The following is a 17,540-nucleotide window of genomic DNA, read 5'->3' as shown; positions in this document are numbered from 1 at the left end:
TTCAGGGTCCAAACCGCATGAGCAGTGATATGCTAGGGGAGGATGGGTTACCCTGGGGGCGAGGCTCTTGTTTTCCCAGTTTTGCCCCTTGCTAGGCATCCAGGGCTTTCTGCCCTGGTGAGGTTCTGTACCTGGCCCGTCGTCCTTGCTCTGCTCATGTCTGTCTAACAGAGAGGGTTTGCTTAGGGCAAAGATAAACCTTTTTTTTTTTTCAGTTCATATGGTTTATTTTTTTCAGAGAGGGGTTAATCCTCATGATTTTTTGCTTTGACTGTTTTATTGTTGTTTAGCTTTTTTCTTCATAAAAAGAGGAGGTTATATTTTTTCACTCTTTTTTTTCTTTGTTGATTAAGGTATTACATATGTGTCCTTATCCCCCCATTGCCCCCCCACCCCACCCCCCACTCATGCCCTCACCCCCCTGGTGTCTGTGTCCATTGGTTAGGCTTATATGCATGTGTGCAAGTCCTTTGGTTGATCTCTCCCCCTTACCTCCACCCTCCCCTACCTCCCCTCTGAGGTTTGACGGTCTGATCAATGCTTCTCTGTCTCTGGATCTGTTTTTGTTCATCAGTTTATGTTGTTCATTATATTCCATAAATGAGTGAGATCATGTGATATTTATCTTTCTCTGACTCGTATTTCGCTTAGCATAATGCTCCCCAGGCCCATCCATGCTGTTGCAAATGGTAGGAGTTCCTTCTTTTTTTACCGCAGCGTAAGATAAACCTTTTACTAAAGAAATTATATGCCTGGGGTGTGATGACCCACCATGAGCTGCCCAGTTAGGAATTTATGATCAGATCACCCTGTACGGTTACTTTCAGTCATATTAGTTACAGAGCCCCTTTTTCAGCCACATTACTTTCAAGACAGTTCTCACCAATGGAGAAGTAATTTTACATTGGATGTAGACTACATACGTTGAGCACCTATTATGAACAAAAAGCTATACACGATAAATATAACAAAGCTTGTGCCCTCAATGTTAGCTGATGATTAATCCACGTATACTAAAAAGACTGATAATATCCAGTGTGAACTGAGTTTCAAAGCAATGCTTCATAACATGTGATTTCATCTAGTAATGACAATTTGTAAGACCCTTCCGTAAAGGAATAGGAACAATTGTATTAATTATTGAAAGCTTTATTATTGATATACAGTACCCAGTATTAAAAGATAAGGTTGTATCTTCATGCACCAAACACATGTCTGAAAAGTGACATATCACTCACTTAACCAGTCAGTTTGTAACTTTTATATTTTTAAAAATTGAATTATCTGATTGGTTTGGAATAATGACACAATCCTGACCATATTTCTTTGCAATAATCAAGGAAAGAGAGATTTATACGGGATAGGAAATGTCTTAAATCTCCAGAGATTTATTGTTCTCCTGCCCATATCATTACCTTTAGAATCTGAACACTTAACTGCCAAACATGTTCATATACTGTTAATATTGTACTGGATATATATATATATATATATATATATATATATATATATATAATTTTCATTTTACATATCTAGTACAATATTAAACTTCCTATCAAGGTTTACATTTTTGGATGCATGTTCTTATTTAATGAATAAGATAATTTTATTGTATAAGATGATTAATACAATGAGATTTCCAAAGTCCCATGTAGCTACTTTGATTCCTTAATTTCTATCACCTCTGAGTAGCACACTTGAATAATTCTACTAGAGTCACATCATGAGCCATTCATAACTGACAGTTCATGCAGCTGGAGAGCAGTCACAATCCCATTAGTTTTACTTCTGGGGAAGCCTAATTACTGCACAGTTTCTAGGGAAGCATATTGACAAGTTGAATGAAATGAATGGTTCTCATATTAAATTCTCCTAGAAAGAGAAAGCAAGGTGATTCCTCTTTAATTTTCATAATGTTTCTTATCCTATCCAAAATAATGGAAGTTTCAGCATTTATAAAGTTCTCTGGAATTTGTCCTAAAGGTCTTTCAAATTGAGGTGTTGAAACTGGACAAAATGGGTCCGAGGCTGCCTGTCACTACTTGAGCCAAATTAAGCAGAGACAGGGTTGAATCGTGTATGAGTGCTTATACCAGTGATGCTGGCAGCATGGGAGAGCAGCAGGTCATCCTGTAAATTCTGCTCTAATCTCCCCTGTTAGTCAGCTGATTATATAGGGACTAGAGGCCTGGTGCACGACATTCCTGCACGGGGGGGGGGGGTCCCTCAGCCCAGCCTGCACCCTCTTGCAGTCCGGGACCCCTCGCTCCTTACCGCCCACCTGCAGCAGAGGTGGGAGAGACCCCTGCCACCACTGCTGTGCTTGCCAGCATGAGCCCAGCTTCTGGCTGAGCGGTGTTCCCCCTGTGGGAGCACACTGACCACCAGGGGGCAGCTCCTGCATTGAGTGTCTGCCCTCTGGTGATCAGTGTGCGTCATAGTGACCGGTCGTTCCACCATTCAGTCTATTTACATATTAGGGTTTTATTATATAGGATAAAGAAGAAAGGCTACATGCAAGAGGGGAGAGGGACAGGATAAGCAGCTGCAGGCTCCGTGGTCTGTGTATCTTCTTCCAGGATCTTGAAGTCTGATAACAAGGTAGTTACATTTCTATCGTGTTAAACACAGCTCCGGCCATTCCTGGGATCGAGAATAGTCAGTGTTCCTGAGGCAAACTCCCGGAGGGTGTCAGAGTCCAGGCACAGCCACCAAATCAAAGTGTCTCCTGTTCCTTGTCTGTTCTCAAAATGTATTTTCTGAGCAATGGACCCATCTAGGCCCAAGGCGTCTCATCTTTTTACAGCCCTGTTTTTCTACTTGCAGCACGTCCTCCAGTCTCCCAGGGTCTGTAGGAAAACCTCTTACCTATAGTTAGTGAAGTGAATAATCATTAAACAACTGTGTTCCTATTCTTATTGTGTGCCCTTCCCCCTATCAGCATGAACTATTTTTTAAAGAAGAATTTGTTACAAGAAAACTTAAAAAGCAACAGCTAACAACTAGGAAATGAAAGGTGGACTAAGAAGAAACAAAAATCCAAACTTTTGAGCAACTCACACTCTTAACCCTCTATGGAAAACAACAATAAAGAAACCTGACTTATACATAACATGATTAAGGTTTCGAAAGCACTTTCATATCAACAACTTCATTTTATACAACTTACTTGTAACAAAGAAATGGGCGCTACCAATGTGGTTCAGTGGTTGAGCATCAACCTATGAACCAGGAGGTCATGGTTCGATTCCAGTCAGGGCACATGCCCCGGTTGCTGGCTCGATCCCCAGTAGGAGATGTACAGGAGGCAGCCGATCAATGATTCTCTCTCATCATTGATGTTTCTGTCTCTCCCTCTCCCTTTCTCTCTGAAATCAATAAAAATATATTTTAAAAAAGGAAGGAAGGAAGGAAGGAAGGAAGGAAGGAAGGAAGGAAGGAATTAAGGAAGGAAGAAAGAAAAGGAAGGATTGGAATCAAGCCCTTCTGTCAGGTGAGCAGAAGGGCACAACATTTAAGTAATCAAAGCCACATCCATAAATAGCCATACATGAAAGGTGAACATGGTGGTACACGGGCAGACTAAATAGCCATCTCACCCTGTGGATAAAGAAAACTTGAATTTATTTAGGGAAAGGGGATGAGGATGGGCTACCCAAAGGGAAGGGCTGCACAGCACCGAGCCACCGAGACATTGGGTCGGTGATGGCAGGTCCCAGGAGCTGGAGCTTCATCCTTATATGCAGTCGCTGGTGGGAAACTTTTGTCATCAATGGGTCTGGGGCTGAGCTGGTGGGCTTGTGATGGGGACGGAATGCAGGTGTGCGATCAGGTGCCTTCAGGACAGTTTCCATTCCTTATACGGTCTGACTCCTGGTGTCCAGCAAGTTTTTCCTGGTGTTTGTTCTCCTGTGGCAGGAAGCTTACAAATGGCCGCTAGGGATTGTATTGCCCTGTAGTTCTAACAATACATGTGTCCATTCATTCATCCATTTAGCAATGATTGAAAGATCACCGTGTGCCAGACACTGTGCTAGGTGGTAATGGGATGCTCTTGCCTTCAGGGCTCGCAGACTACTCTGGACAGGGTGACAAACAAAGCAGAAGTTCGGCCTGATGAAATAAATGTGAGAAGGTGTTTTAGTTACTGGGAAACACCGCCTTTAAATTGGAGTGGCATATCAAACTAAACTCTCTTGAATCTCACAGATGACAGGTTCAGGAAAAAATATCAATTTTTGTACGCGCACAGAACCACAGAATGTTAGGGCTGTGAAGGACCTTTGACATTATTATTCCAACAATTCCCTGTTTTGATAGGTGAGGAAACTAAAACCTAGAGACGACATGATTTTCCAAAGATAATAAAACTAGGAAGTAGCGCAATTGAAGTTTCTTAAGCCCATGAAAACAATCTCCAAACTACCTCAACATACACACAGTCAAAAAGGAGAGAAACTGTACAATAACTACATGTATTTAGTCTGGGATGATGGATTTTGCCACTATCCTTAAAGTTTTTAAAATGTTGAAAGACAAAGGGCACTTTTGGAGTAATGCTATTATTTTATAATTTTGCAATGACAAAATAATTTTAATATTCAATGATCAAACATTATTCAAAAGACAAAACGGATAATGGATAAATTATACTTTACATTATTTTCAAGTTCATTGCTGGCTCCTCTCTGAATAAACAGACATCACCATGACAACTGCTAAGTGGTTTATATGCTCAGTACAGGGGCGACAGTGGATACTGCATTGCATAGGAATATACAATCCTCAGTCTTTGGCCATTTTTAGTCTACCTTTAGGAGTTCAAATAGAAACACACTTTATTACACAAACCTACAATTCCTGTGCATGAATATCTATCACTATAGTTCTTTCCAATAACACCTTGAACCTTTTACAATGTGGAGTTTTTGAGGAAAAGGCTATGTCACATTGGTTTTTGAAATTTCCCAAAATAATGTAGCGTGCCAGTCTCACTGACTTTTTAGACTGAATTATATTCACATTACCTCTCTTCTGGTTCACTTGGCTATTTCTGGTAGAATGGCTCTGCCTACACGAGTAAAATTTTATTACACTCTTATCCTTCATTGTTGGCTCTACCTTGGCAGTCAAGTTTAATCACGCCAGATGTTGTTTTTGCAAAGCTCAATCCTTCCTCACAGATAATAGCCAGCCTGACCAATTCTTCCCCTCAAAGTACCGCCCTCCCTCAGAAAAGTGCTCTGTTCGGGGGATAATGCCTGACAATGACGCCAACTAACCTGCTATCAATCAATCTGTGGGTTGCTATTTTACTAAAAAGATTTGATCTTCTTACTCTAAGTGGTAATTGTTTAACCAGGCTAGTCTGAAATGCTCTTAGTTTACTTTCTTTGTCTTAATATATGTGTCTTTAACTACAAAATCTCATATACAGAATATAAATATGAATGGTTATTATACAGCAATAAAACACATTTTCCATGTGAAACTCATAAAATCGATCACATTGCTTTTTTCTATCAGCTTTATCTGTATTGATTTTTTTTGTCTCTTCATATACAGAAAATAAGTAATTATTAACACCTCCAATGATTCATCTCCCTCCACTTGGGGCTGGATTCATAAAGAAATTATATTCCAACCAAGTGTATGTACCTTACTCTTAGATTTCCTTCTTTCTTCGATTTCTCTGCTTCTGCACATAAATGTAACCCTTTCCAAAATGGGCTTGTAGAACTACATGCCACTTACCCAAAGAACAGACTTCTGATCATTTCAACCATCACATAAATAAATGCCACAAGCCTTTATAAAAGGGAAAAAGACTTCTGAGAATCCAGGTGTCAGAAAACACATACTTATTTCATAAGAATAAAATTAAAAAATGAGCTCTCTTTCCCGAGTTCCCATAGCTTATTATCTGTTCTTTTCTCATGGCACTTAACAATTTCTCCTTATTATTCTAGTTATTTATGTAAATGTGCTATCTCCCTTACCAACCTGGAAGATCTTTGCTGGCAGGATCCATGTCTAACATCTTATTCCCCACAATGCCAATGCCTTAATTTATGTTCTATAAGGAACCATTTCTCCATCCTTTAAAGCCTCAGGAAGGCTGTGGAAAGGTCAAGGTAATGAGGACTAGGAAAAGGCTATTTGATTTGTTTAGTTTTCACTGGTGTCTGACACTCATCACATGCTTTTATTATAGGAATTTGTAAGCATGCCTTAGATTCCCAAGTACTCCAACTGAAAAGGAAGCTTTATAAGCTCCTTGAGAGAAAGTTCCATATGTTGCTCATCTTTGTATCCATCAAAGCTTTTAAATAGAACCTTGCACATAATAGGCAAGATATATAAATGAATGAACATAAATCAGATTATAAGGATAAATAGCAGATATTCATAAGATATGACAGCTAGTAACAAAGACAGGCACTAGAATATTTAAAAGGCATTTTTATTCATTAAACATTTATTAAGTGCCTATTATATACGAAGAACTGTGTTATGTATTAAAAGTAATAAGAAATATAATTTCCCTCAGAGAATTCCTGGTTTAGTGGAGAAATCAGAAATGAGGTCAATACTTATAAACCAAAATTATAAGAGATTATGCCCTATTAATACATCCATTCCCTGAGTCCTGCCCAGTGCACTTTATATTGGAAAAAGATTTTTTAAATGAAAAAAGAGTTTAAACCAGTAAAAATTTGAGAGCTAAAATAGATAAGATTACAATAATGGGAATACTTCACGTTAGATAAATGAGACATTACTATATAGCCACCATATCTTAAATACTTATCATCTAAATTACATTGTTTTCCCAGTATTCTCTTTGTGCCACATCCAAAACAATCATATATATGAATACATTTACATGGGTTATCATATTTTAGGAGATATTTAAAAATACACCTAAGCAAGTGTTAATATTATTAATAATATTAAGCATTTAAAATTTCTCCTCTATTTTCTTTCTTTTAAAAGCAAAATTTCTCTAAGTGTCTTATATAATTTCCCTAAACCTTATTAGGTATTTCATTCAAGCACAGAAAATTTCCAATAGCTCATGAACTATAAGGGGCTACCCCAATATTTGATACATTATAAAGGAGTACTAGCTAGTTATTAAAATACTCAAGCATAGCCTTTGAGAATAATTTTACTCAACTTTGAAGACTCAGCAATTTAGTCCACTATCATCTTCTTTTCTCTGGAAATAACTGAGACCCTAACTGAATACCAAATAAATTTCCTTTCACATGGAAAATTAAAAGGTAGAATGTCTGTGAAAGGAAAAATTTTACCACTATGTAGCCTTAAAGTGTTAATGGATTCAAGGCATTTAGCAGCATTATTCAAGCAAAAGAAGCTGCACAATGAGAAAATGGGCATGATTTAGGTGCCCTATATACAGTGCTGAATTGTGTAATAGTCCAGCCAGCCATCTTCTATTACAGCTGGCTGTCTGAAAGATAACAGTAAATGGCAATGCGTTGCAGGGTATGCGCCACTACAGATGTATTAGAGAAGGATTATAATAACATTTGAGAAGCAGGGTTTTTCTCTGCTTAAAAGAAATATGCATTCATTACAGAAAATTTGGAATATCAGAAAAGAACCAATCTATAATAATAATAAAAACATAAAAGCGTAATATGCTAATTAGACTGGACATCCTTCCGGACAAAGCCGAGGCTGTGAGGGAAGCCCAGGTCACGAGTGCCAGAGGGAAGCTGGTGCCGACAGCCAGGGGAAGGAAGGCCTACTCTTGCACGAATTTCATGCATCAGGCCTCTAGTACCATTATAAAAACCATTCATTATCCATTAAGGCAGAAATTACAAGTATCAACATATTTGTGTATTACTCCCAGTATGTGTACATTGTTGTATGTGTGTGTGTGGGAGGGGGAGGCGTGCATGGGTGTGCAGGAGTGTGCATGCTTTATAAGGTATACTCATGGATTCAAAATGTTTTTTGTCCACTTCAGACTATATTATGGAAATTTTCCCAGTCTTTAGTTATAATTCTAATTTGAAATAATTATGTAGAATTCCATAGTATAAATGAACCATAAGTTATTTAAGCAATGGCCTACTGTAAGAAATTTAAGCCATTTCTAATGTTTCATCATTATAGCTAACTGTATAATAAACATGTCTTTTCATACATCAGTGGTTTTCATTTTTTGTTTTTTGTTTTTATAAATTACTAGAAGAGGAGTTAGGCAAACATTTTGAAGTCTCTTGATATAAATATTACTAAATTGCTTTCAGGAGAGGTTTTACATTATCCTTAGCCTTAGCAGTGTATGTGTTTTCCTAACACTGAATTAAATAGATTGGTAGGTGGGTGGGTGGATAGATAGATAGATAGATAGATAGATAGATAGATAGAGACATACATGCACACATACATGCACTAATGAAATATTCATTTTATGTGAATAGTAGTTACTTATATTTTTGATTTTCTTACATTTTTCTCAAATATTTGCCCATTTTTCCATTGACTACAGAGTGTATCTCATTTTCCTAATGAACTGTAAGTGCTATCTGAATATACAATATTGAAACATTATTTGCCAATCAGGGTTGCAATTTTATTATGAAAATATATAGAAAATTAATCAGAACACAACAAGTATAATTATCCACCTTTCAGAAAAAGCATCAACACTATCATAATTGTCAAGCAGCTTTCCTTTTTCTGAAAATAAAAAATTACAGATAAAGCTGAAGCCCATTTGTTTTTTAAATATATTTTTATTGATTTCAGAGAGGAAGGGAGAGGAAAAGAAAGATAGAAACATCAGTGACGATCATTGATCTCCTGCCTCCTGCATGCCCTCTACTGGGGATTGAGCCCCAAACAAGGCATGTGCCCTGACTGGGAATAGGACCATGACTTCCTGGTTCATAGGTTGACGCTCAACCACTGAGCTACGCCAGGCCGGCTGGGCAACTGAAGCCCATTTGTATCCCTCTTTACCCAGAATCATCGACAATCATGAATTTTATGTGTATCTATCATGTTTTTACATGTTACAACTGTTTTCATGAAAAATTGTACAGTATTGTTTGGGCTACCTTTAAAAAAGTTAAATGTCATACACATCATTCTGCACTTTACTTTTTTTAGTTAACATTGTTTTTTGAATTCTATCCATCTTGACATATAAAGATCTAGCTCATTAATTTATACCAATTTATCCATGTGATTTCTATCATGTTCATTCATTTTAACTACTATGTAATATTCCATCTCATTGAGACTTCATCACTTATCCATTCACTATGATAAACATTTAAGTTGTTTCCTGTATTTGGTATTGTAAAAATTGATTTAGCAACCAACCTTGTACATATGGTACAAATATCTCTGTGTTATATACCTAAATATGAATTACTGAACCAAGAAATTGGTATTAAATTGAATACTGAATTACTGAATCACTTTCAACATTATTAGATATTGTCATATTTCTTTCAGTTTTCTAATGCTTTATTTAGAATTTTTGTATTTATGTTCAGAAAAGAGACCAGACTATAATTTTTGTTATACTTTGTCTATTTTTTCAGTAAGAAGTTAATAATTTATTTAATAAAGTAAGCTGGGGAGCATGTCCTTATTTTATAGACTTTGAAAAACATTTGTGTAATAGGGATTATCTTTTCCATGAAGGTATGATAAAAATCACATGTATCTGGGCCTGATACTTTTAGAATGGAGTAGGAGTGAGGGCAATATATATATATTACTTTTAGTACAGTTTTCTTAATGATAATCAGTTTATTCAGGTTTTCTATTTCTTCTAGTTTCATTCTGATAATATTTATTTGTCTGGAAATTTTAGCAATTGTTTAAGCCTCATATTATTTCTTATATGGGGAAGCTTGAGACAAGAGCTGTGTACAGATTATATATTTGGGGAGCATGATTCCAGGGAATGGGTAGGTGGGACTAGAGAGCAGTGAAAAAAGGAAAAAAATTTATTCAACAGCCATATGTCCATTGAAACATTATTTACAATAGCCAGGATATGGAAGCAGCCTAAGTGTCCACTGATAGATGAATGAATAAAGAAGATGTGGTACATACATACACTGGAATATTACTCAGCCATAGAAAAGAATGAAACCTTGTCATTTGTAACAAAATGGATGGACCTACAGGGCATTATACTAACTGAAATAAGTCAGACAGAGAAAAACAAATACCATATGATTTCACTTATATAGAGAATATAGAAAAACAAAATAAGTGAACAAACAAAACAGAAACAAACTCACTGATACAGAGAACAAACTGATGATCACCAGGTAGGAGGGGGCGGGGTTGAGAGGATGGGAGAAAAAGGTGAAAGGGATTAGGAAGTACAAATTGCCAGTTAGAAAAATAGTCATAGAGATATAAAGTACAGCATAGGGAATATAGTCAATAATATTATAATAATTATGTAAGGTGCCAGATAGATACTAGACTTACCAGGTGATTATTTCTCAAGGTACATAAATGTCTAGTCACCGTGTTGTACATCTGAAACTAATATAATGTTGTATGGCAACTATAATTGAAAAATAAAAATTTTAAAACTGCTATAATAAAAAATAAATGTGATGCTAATAAAATAGTAATAAATAAAAAGTTAAAAATAAAAAAGCCTTTTCAAGGTTGTGTCATTGAGCTGATCACTACTGTGGCTGACTAGGGCTAGATTCCACTAGTGACCCTGTGAGGAGTTGTATAAAAAGCACCTTGGAATTATTCACTGGTCACCCAATGGCTCCTACTCCTCATTGGTCAATGACGGCCCCATGGCCTATGAAATCTCTTACGGGTTGTATATGAGTGCTAAGGGTTCCCACACATCACAAAGGCAAAGTGGCCGTCAACTATTAGGTCACACCTGTGTAAATCTGCCACGTCAATGACTAGAGTAAAAAGTGGGTTGACTGCATATGAGGTGGAACACAGGTATCCAATACATTTTATCTTAAGTTTCAAAAGTATTTAGTCTCTTATGATTTCTTGTGTCTATTCTTATGCTCCCTTTTTATTTCCAATATTATTTGGACATTTTTTCCCTGATTCGTCTGCTTTTTCCTGTGGGGAACCCATGGCATGTAGTTCAGGTCCATCTTGCCATGACTTCAGCCACATATGTGGGACCAGGACAAGGCTTGGTCAAAGGACTCCAACTCCTTGCCCTCAAAGATAGTTCAGGAATGGGCACATAGCCTAAACAGAGCTACTTTATTCCCCGACAACTGCTAATGTGGATGCTGGGTAGACAGGAACTCTCATACTTGAGTACTTTCAACTATAAAATTATGTCAATTGAATGAATTCATCATATATAAGATGTTTGGTAGAGGACATGGAATTTAGGACACACCAATATCTGTTAGTACCCTTTCTCCTGTCTCTCTGGTGATTATACATAGTGAGTGCAGGCTAACAATCTATAAAGAAAAAACAGCCCACTCACTGCTTACAATCTTGAATATAGAGTGATGGTAGTGGCATTACATCTCCCCAGAGTATTCATGTTCTAACTAACATTGAAATTTTCTAGAGAAATTGTGATCATTAATGGTGATATTCAAGGCACTGTATTTTTTTACTATATTTGGAATATTCTAAGTCATCTAGATGACCAAGTTGCTTTAAGTCTGACTCTGGCTGTTGTGGTAAATGAGGCAGGTTAACCTAAGAGAATATTTTCTGAATTGCCCATGTATTTTCAGTCCATTCAGACAAACACTGCCATCAAGAAATAGCTATGCAACGTAAAAGTAGTAAATCTGCAAGCATTTCTCAAACAAGATGATTGGTCATAAAATGCATTTGTGCCCATCTGTCCAAGGGCAGTTCCGAACACAGGCGAAGTTTGGGTTTGCTTCTCTGTAATTCAGAAATGCAGGCCACGCAGTAGCCAATATGTCGATTCTCAAAGGTCAAAAACAAGGATCCTGATAAAGTTTTGAATTCTATATGAGTCTCATCTTTGTGCAGGAGGAGTCAAGAAGAAATCTATACTATTTTAAGCTTCTTTTGGGCACAAAATATAGCAAGCATAAAATTATTCACAAAGTCGTAACTGTTCAAAGCTGGAGTGTGAATGGCCTCATTACATCACAGTGAAAACGATCCAAAACTTTACATTCTTGCCAAATCATAGTAACAAAAACTTGATTTGGAGCATTTGTGAAAAAATGTATGGACATTCAACGATGGACTGATTAACTATTTGTATATCAACAATATAAATCCTTTATATGGCATTAGAAAGGAATACTGACTGATTTCTTTGAAGGATCACTGGGGATCCATTGAAAGCATAATAGGAGGTCAATACTTAGCAATCGATTTGGCCTCAAGTTTCTAGATTTAGCCCATATTACCCAGTGTTTGTACTTATTTGAGCTAAATTAAAACCATTAGACCTACACACAGTAGAAAATTTTACTATTCAAGAATCAGTCACCTGGAGGCTCAGGTTCAGCCGCCTGATTTGCATGGCCTTTCATGATTGGGCCACAGTTTCATCAAGGAGGTAACACGTGTGTATATTTTTTTCTCAGGGCTGTTAGGAGGATAGTTGAGTCAGGGAATGGTTTAAACTTCTGGCCCTAAGGTACAACAGAAGTTCAACTAAGAGAATAAACACAAACCTAAAAAGATATTTAATAAACAGTCACTTTCTCCAAAGTTTACCTGCTGTGATTTTTCAGGGGGAAGGAAGTACAAGCTTCGTACCTCTGGAATGGGCAGTCTGGTTTGAACACTTGCCTCAATAATTATTAGCAGTATGGAGTTTTCATGTTGTTTGCATTTTCCAAGCCTCAGTTCCCTGTCTAAAAATGGGCATAAAAACTGGGTTGTTATAAGAATTAAATTTTTTGGTTATGTTTTAATACTTCTTTACCCAATAAATGGCATATTATAAACACTCAACATATGTTTAATTATACTATTTTAATGGTATATTAGAGTTCTCCAGATAAATAGAACCAATAGAATGTATATATCTATTGAAAGAGATTTATTATAAGGAATTGGCTCATGCAATTATGAAGGCTGACAAGTCCCAAGTTCTGCAGGCTGATTTGGCAAGCTAGAGACAAGGAGAGCTGATGCTTCAGTTCAAGTCCAAATACAGAAAGAAAGAAAAAAGCCAATGTGTTAATCTGAAAGGTAAGCAGGAAGAATAATTTTTCTGTTTGTAAATAGCTTTGTTGCAACCCTAACCAGTTTGGCTCAGTGGATAGAGTGTCGGCCTGCGGACTGAGAGGTCCAAGGTTTGATTCTGGTCAAGGGCATGTACCTTGGTTGTGGGCACATCCCCATTTGGGGGTGTGCAGGAGGCAGCTGATCCATGTTTCTCTCTCATCGATGTTTCTAACTCTCTATCCCTCTCCCTTCCTCTCTGTAAAAAATAAATAAAATATACTTTAAAAAAATAGCTTTGTTGCAGTATAACTGATATACAACATAGTACCTATAGTTAACAATTCAGTACTGTACACTTAAAAATTTGTTAAGAGTGTAGACCATATGTTAAGTATCTAACCAGAATGTGCACACACACACACACACACACACACACACACACACAGGAGCTGTCAGGCAGGAAGAATTCTTCTGACTGACTCAGGCTTTTTGTTCTATTCAAGTCTTCAATTTATTGGATGAGGCCCACCCATGTTCGGGAAGGCAATCTGCTTACTCAGTCTAATAATTTAAATGTTAATCTCAACAAGAAAAGACCCTCATAGGAACACCCAGAATGTTTGACCAAATATCTGGGCAACCCGTGGCCCAGTCAACTTGACACATAAAATTAACCAACACAAATGGATGTTAGTAAAATCATATACTATGCATGTACAAGGCTACCATAATTCATTAAAACTACAAAATGCATTCAAATGTTTTATGTTTTTACATAATATCAAAACACTAATTTGAGCAAGGATTTTGTGTGTGAGAGTTCAGTTTAGTATTGTCGTGCTTTGTGGTGTTTTTTTTTAACAAAGTGAACAGTTGTTTCACTAAATTATTTGGTCAGTCCCTTCTAAATAGTCAGATGTGGCTACAGTCAAATTAAGTGGAATTTTTACAGCCTAGTAATTTTTGAAAAGGGACAAAGCTCTCCATCATAGAAGTTCATCACTATATAGTCTTAGTTTTCAAAACCTATGAGCAATCTTTCCCACCATTAATCCTTAGGTTGGAGTAAAGAGCATTATTGAGTGTGTATCAGATAAATAGAGCGATGAAGTGAAACCAATATAAAATTTTATTGTATTTTTTCATCAACTCAAGTCAATGATTTAAAGGGAGAATTAAATGCATTAAAGGGGAAATAATTTGTAGAATAAAAAGTAGGCTACAATTTTCATAGAAGTAACAAGGGTGGCGAGGAACACATGACACAAAAATCACATTTAAATTTTCTAAGCTTTAATTGCAATTAATATTGCCCAGTAGACCAAAGCTGTATTCAAATCATTTTCATTTGACCACATTGTGCTTTCTTACAAATTTTTCAACAAGTAGTCATGAAGCTTTAAATTTTGTACAGATGGTTGATTATACTATAATGCCTAAAACATGGTATTAAAGGAACATTTTTAAACCAAGTGTAGTATTGAACAAAACTAAGAAAAATTATATACCTTTAAATCTAGAAAGTTGTATAGATGACAAAACACAATCTATTGTTTTTCCCTTGCTCTCAGTGCATTTGTTTGATAAATGAACATTTAATTGAAAATAAAGGGTTAAGCAAATACCCAGAGAATGCCTCTATTCCTGAGAGAGTCTAAAATTGAATACTTTTGGAAAAAAATCTAGTTTTTAACTGTGCTAGTCTTTAATGGAGAGATAACTTCTGGAAAGACATCAAATGCATAGGTAATATTTTTAAACAAATAGCAAAATCAGAGGACTTAAAATGTGTAATCTATATAAATAAACAAATAATGGCTATCATTTATTGAGCTTTTATTATGTGGCAGGCACTTTAGCAATATTATCTCTAATTGTCACATTCACAACATTCCTCCAAGATAGCTATCAGCTCTCCACCCCTAATCTCCACCACTTTACCACACATTCAGCCTTCCCCCACTACAAATGAGGAATCTGAAACTCTGGAATATTGAAATCAGTTTCATGTAGCAACAGGGCTCATTATGCCATTCTACCTCTAAAGAAACATTCAAGTCCAGAACCACAAGCATTTCTTTTCCAAGCAGTGCAGCAATTTTCTCTTTGAAAAAAACACACAAATCATTGATTTGTTTCTAATTATAAGTATTATATCTTAGCGTGGGATTTTGTTTGTTTTTGTTTTGTTTTGTTTTTGGTAGAACATATAAAAGGCAAAAAAAAGAAATAGAAATGATTAGTAATTACATCAGTACATTGCGTCACACCTCATGAATGCTATGTTGTGCCACCCAGGTACCCCTTTCAGGACAAAACAATTTATCCCCCAAAGTGATGGAAAGGTTGTGGCTGTCAGCTCTCAGTCCTCCTCAGGAATATCCTTGACTGAGGAGAGGCACCTCCAGTGACTCATTTCTGTGTGGTTTGTTAAAGGCTCCCCTTTTCCTCTGCTTTATCCCCTTCCTCCGTGCAGGACAACTAGGAACAGCCATAGCCATGAGCTGAGATGACTGCTTGCTGTGGCCACACCACAGACCAACGTCCCCCTCTGCCCAGTCGGGTTTCCTGCCTTTCCCAAAGGCAGGGGTGGAACCTGAAAGTACTCCGTAATAAACTTCCCTCGTGCTAATATGTTTCAAAATCTGCTGGTAAATTATAGGGCAATCGTGTACCTCTGCATTGTAATCGGCTTTCATTTTCACTTAAAAATACACAATAAACATCTTTTCACACTCAAAACATTCTTTTACATTATTTTAAATGACTGTTTTTTTACTGTATATTGCTATATATACTGAAGGGGTTCAGAATAGACCTCCCCAAGATGTGCCACTTTGGCATGTGGATTATTTTGAGCAGAAGGCAATCGAGGTTCTGCCTGTAGCACCCCAACTGGGCACTGAACCTGCAACACAGGTATGTGCCACTGATACATGCCATTGTAATTAGCTAGTTACTAATAGTGGGAAAGGAGTAAAGGGAAGGCCAGACACTATAGGTATGCCATTTGGGCAGCTTCACCTGGAAACTGCAACTTCACACTCCCCAAGGAAAAACGGCCTATTTCCTGCAAAACACTGGGGGAAGGGATCCAACCAAGGGAAGGAAGACACAAGTCCAGTAAAGTTGGGGGTGACACAGGGAAGGTACTTGTCTCTCTGTCACACCTGGGAACAACGATCATTGGCCAGAATGGGCGTGGCCACTGCAAGCCTGTGAAAATTTGGAAATACAACGGAGCTCTTAGGCTCTTGGCTTGCTCTGGCCTTTCTTGCATTCGCCCATGTTTCCTCCAGAGCCATGTGTCCCTGTGGAGCCCTCATGCAATGGCCTGAGGGACTACAGCGGGGAACACACATTAAGCCAGCCTGATGCTGGATTGGACTGTGCAGACATGAATGGCAACTCTGGACACTGGTTCTGATTTTAGCTCCACCAAAGCCCCAGCTACACTTCTGTGGTGGGACAAAGGGAAATGAAACTTTGGAAATTCAGTGGTTTGATTCCACAGAAGTAAAGCTTTCAGCATTATTGCATTCTCCCATGCAAGTCTCAGAAAAATATTTTTCTCTGGATATTGCAAGAAATCCACCCCACCCCCACAAGCAACTGGGAGAGATGAGGAACTCTCCCCTCTGTTAACACCCAGACTTGGAATCGAATCAGCAACCTTTTGGTTTACAGGACAATGCTCCAACCAACTGAGCCACACCAGCTAGGGCCAGAAATAAGTTTGTATGACCTATGTATAGGACAGGGCAAACTTCTAATTACCTAACATCTGCTCTTCTTATCTTCCTCCCCTCTGAAGCCCCAAAGCACCTTACCTCATCCTTAGCTCAGAATGCCATATACACACCATTTTTCTTTTCTGTTTCTGAACCTCTCATTTATGTGGGGTCTCTGACTCTCTCATGCGTATAAGGTTACCCAGAGACACATATGCAATTAAATTTGGTTATTTTCTCATTAATCTGCCTCAAGTAAATTTAATTATTAGACTGGCCAAAAGAACATTGGTAGGTAAAGGAAGTTTTCTTCCTCCTCACAATGCCATAATTGATCTACCCAGTCTCCAGTATTAAAGCGTCCCCAACTGTCAGTTCTAAACAAGTTATTTACACAGTCTCAAAGTGTATCCCCATAAAATGCTTGTTAGTTACTTCAGAGTGGAGAAACCTTGCAGACGCCACCTTCACAAAACGATGCGAGTGAACATTGTTAGTAATGGGACTAAGCAGCAGCATGTGCCCTCCTGAAATTATATCCTAAGAATTCAGAATTGCTTCTGTGGTATTTCTGCCAAAAATGCTTAACCTGAAACAATAATGGGAAACTGCAGATAAGCC

The sequence above is a fragment of the Myotis lucifugus genome, unplaced genomic scaffold, assembly GCF_000147115.1.
Source record: "Myotis lucifugus unplaced genomic scaffold, Myoluc2.0 scaffold_13, whole genome shotgun sequence".
NCBI classification, from domain to species: domain Eukaryota; kingdom Metazoa; phylum Chordata; class Mammalia; order Chiroptera; family Vespertilionidae; genus Myotis; species Myotis lucifugus.
This window is presented reverse-complemented; position numbering follows the sequence as displayed.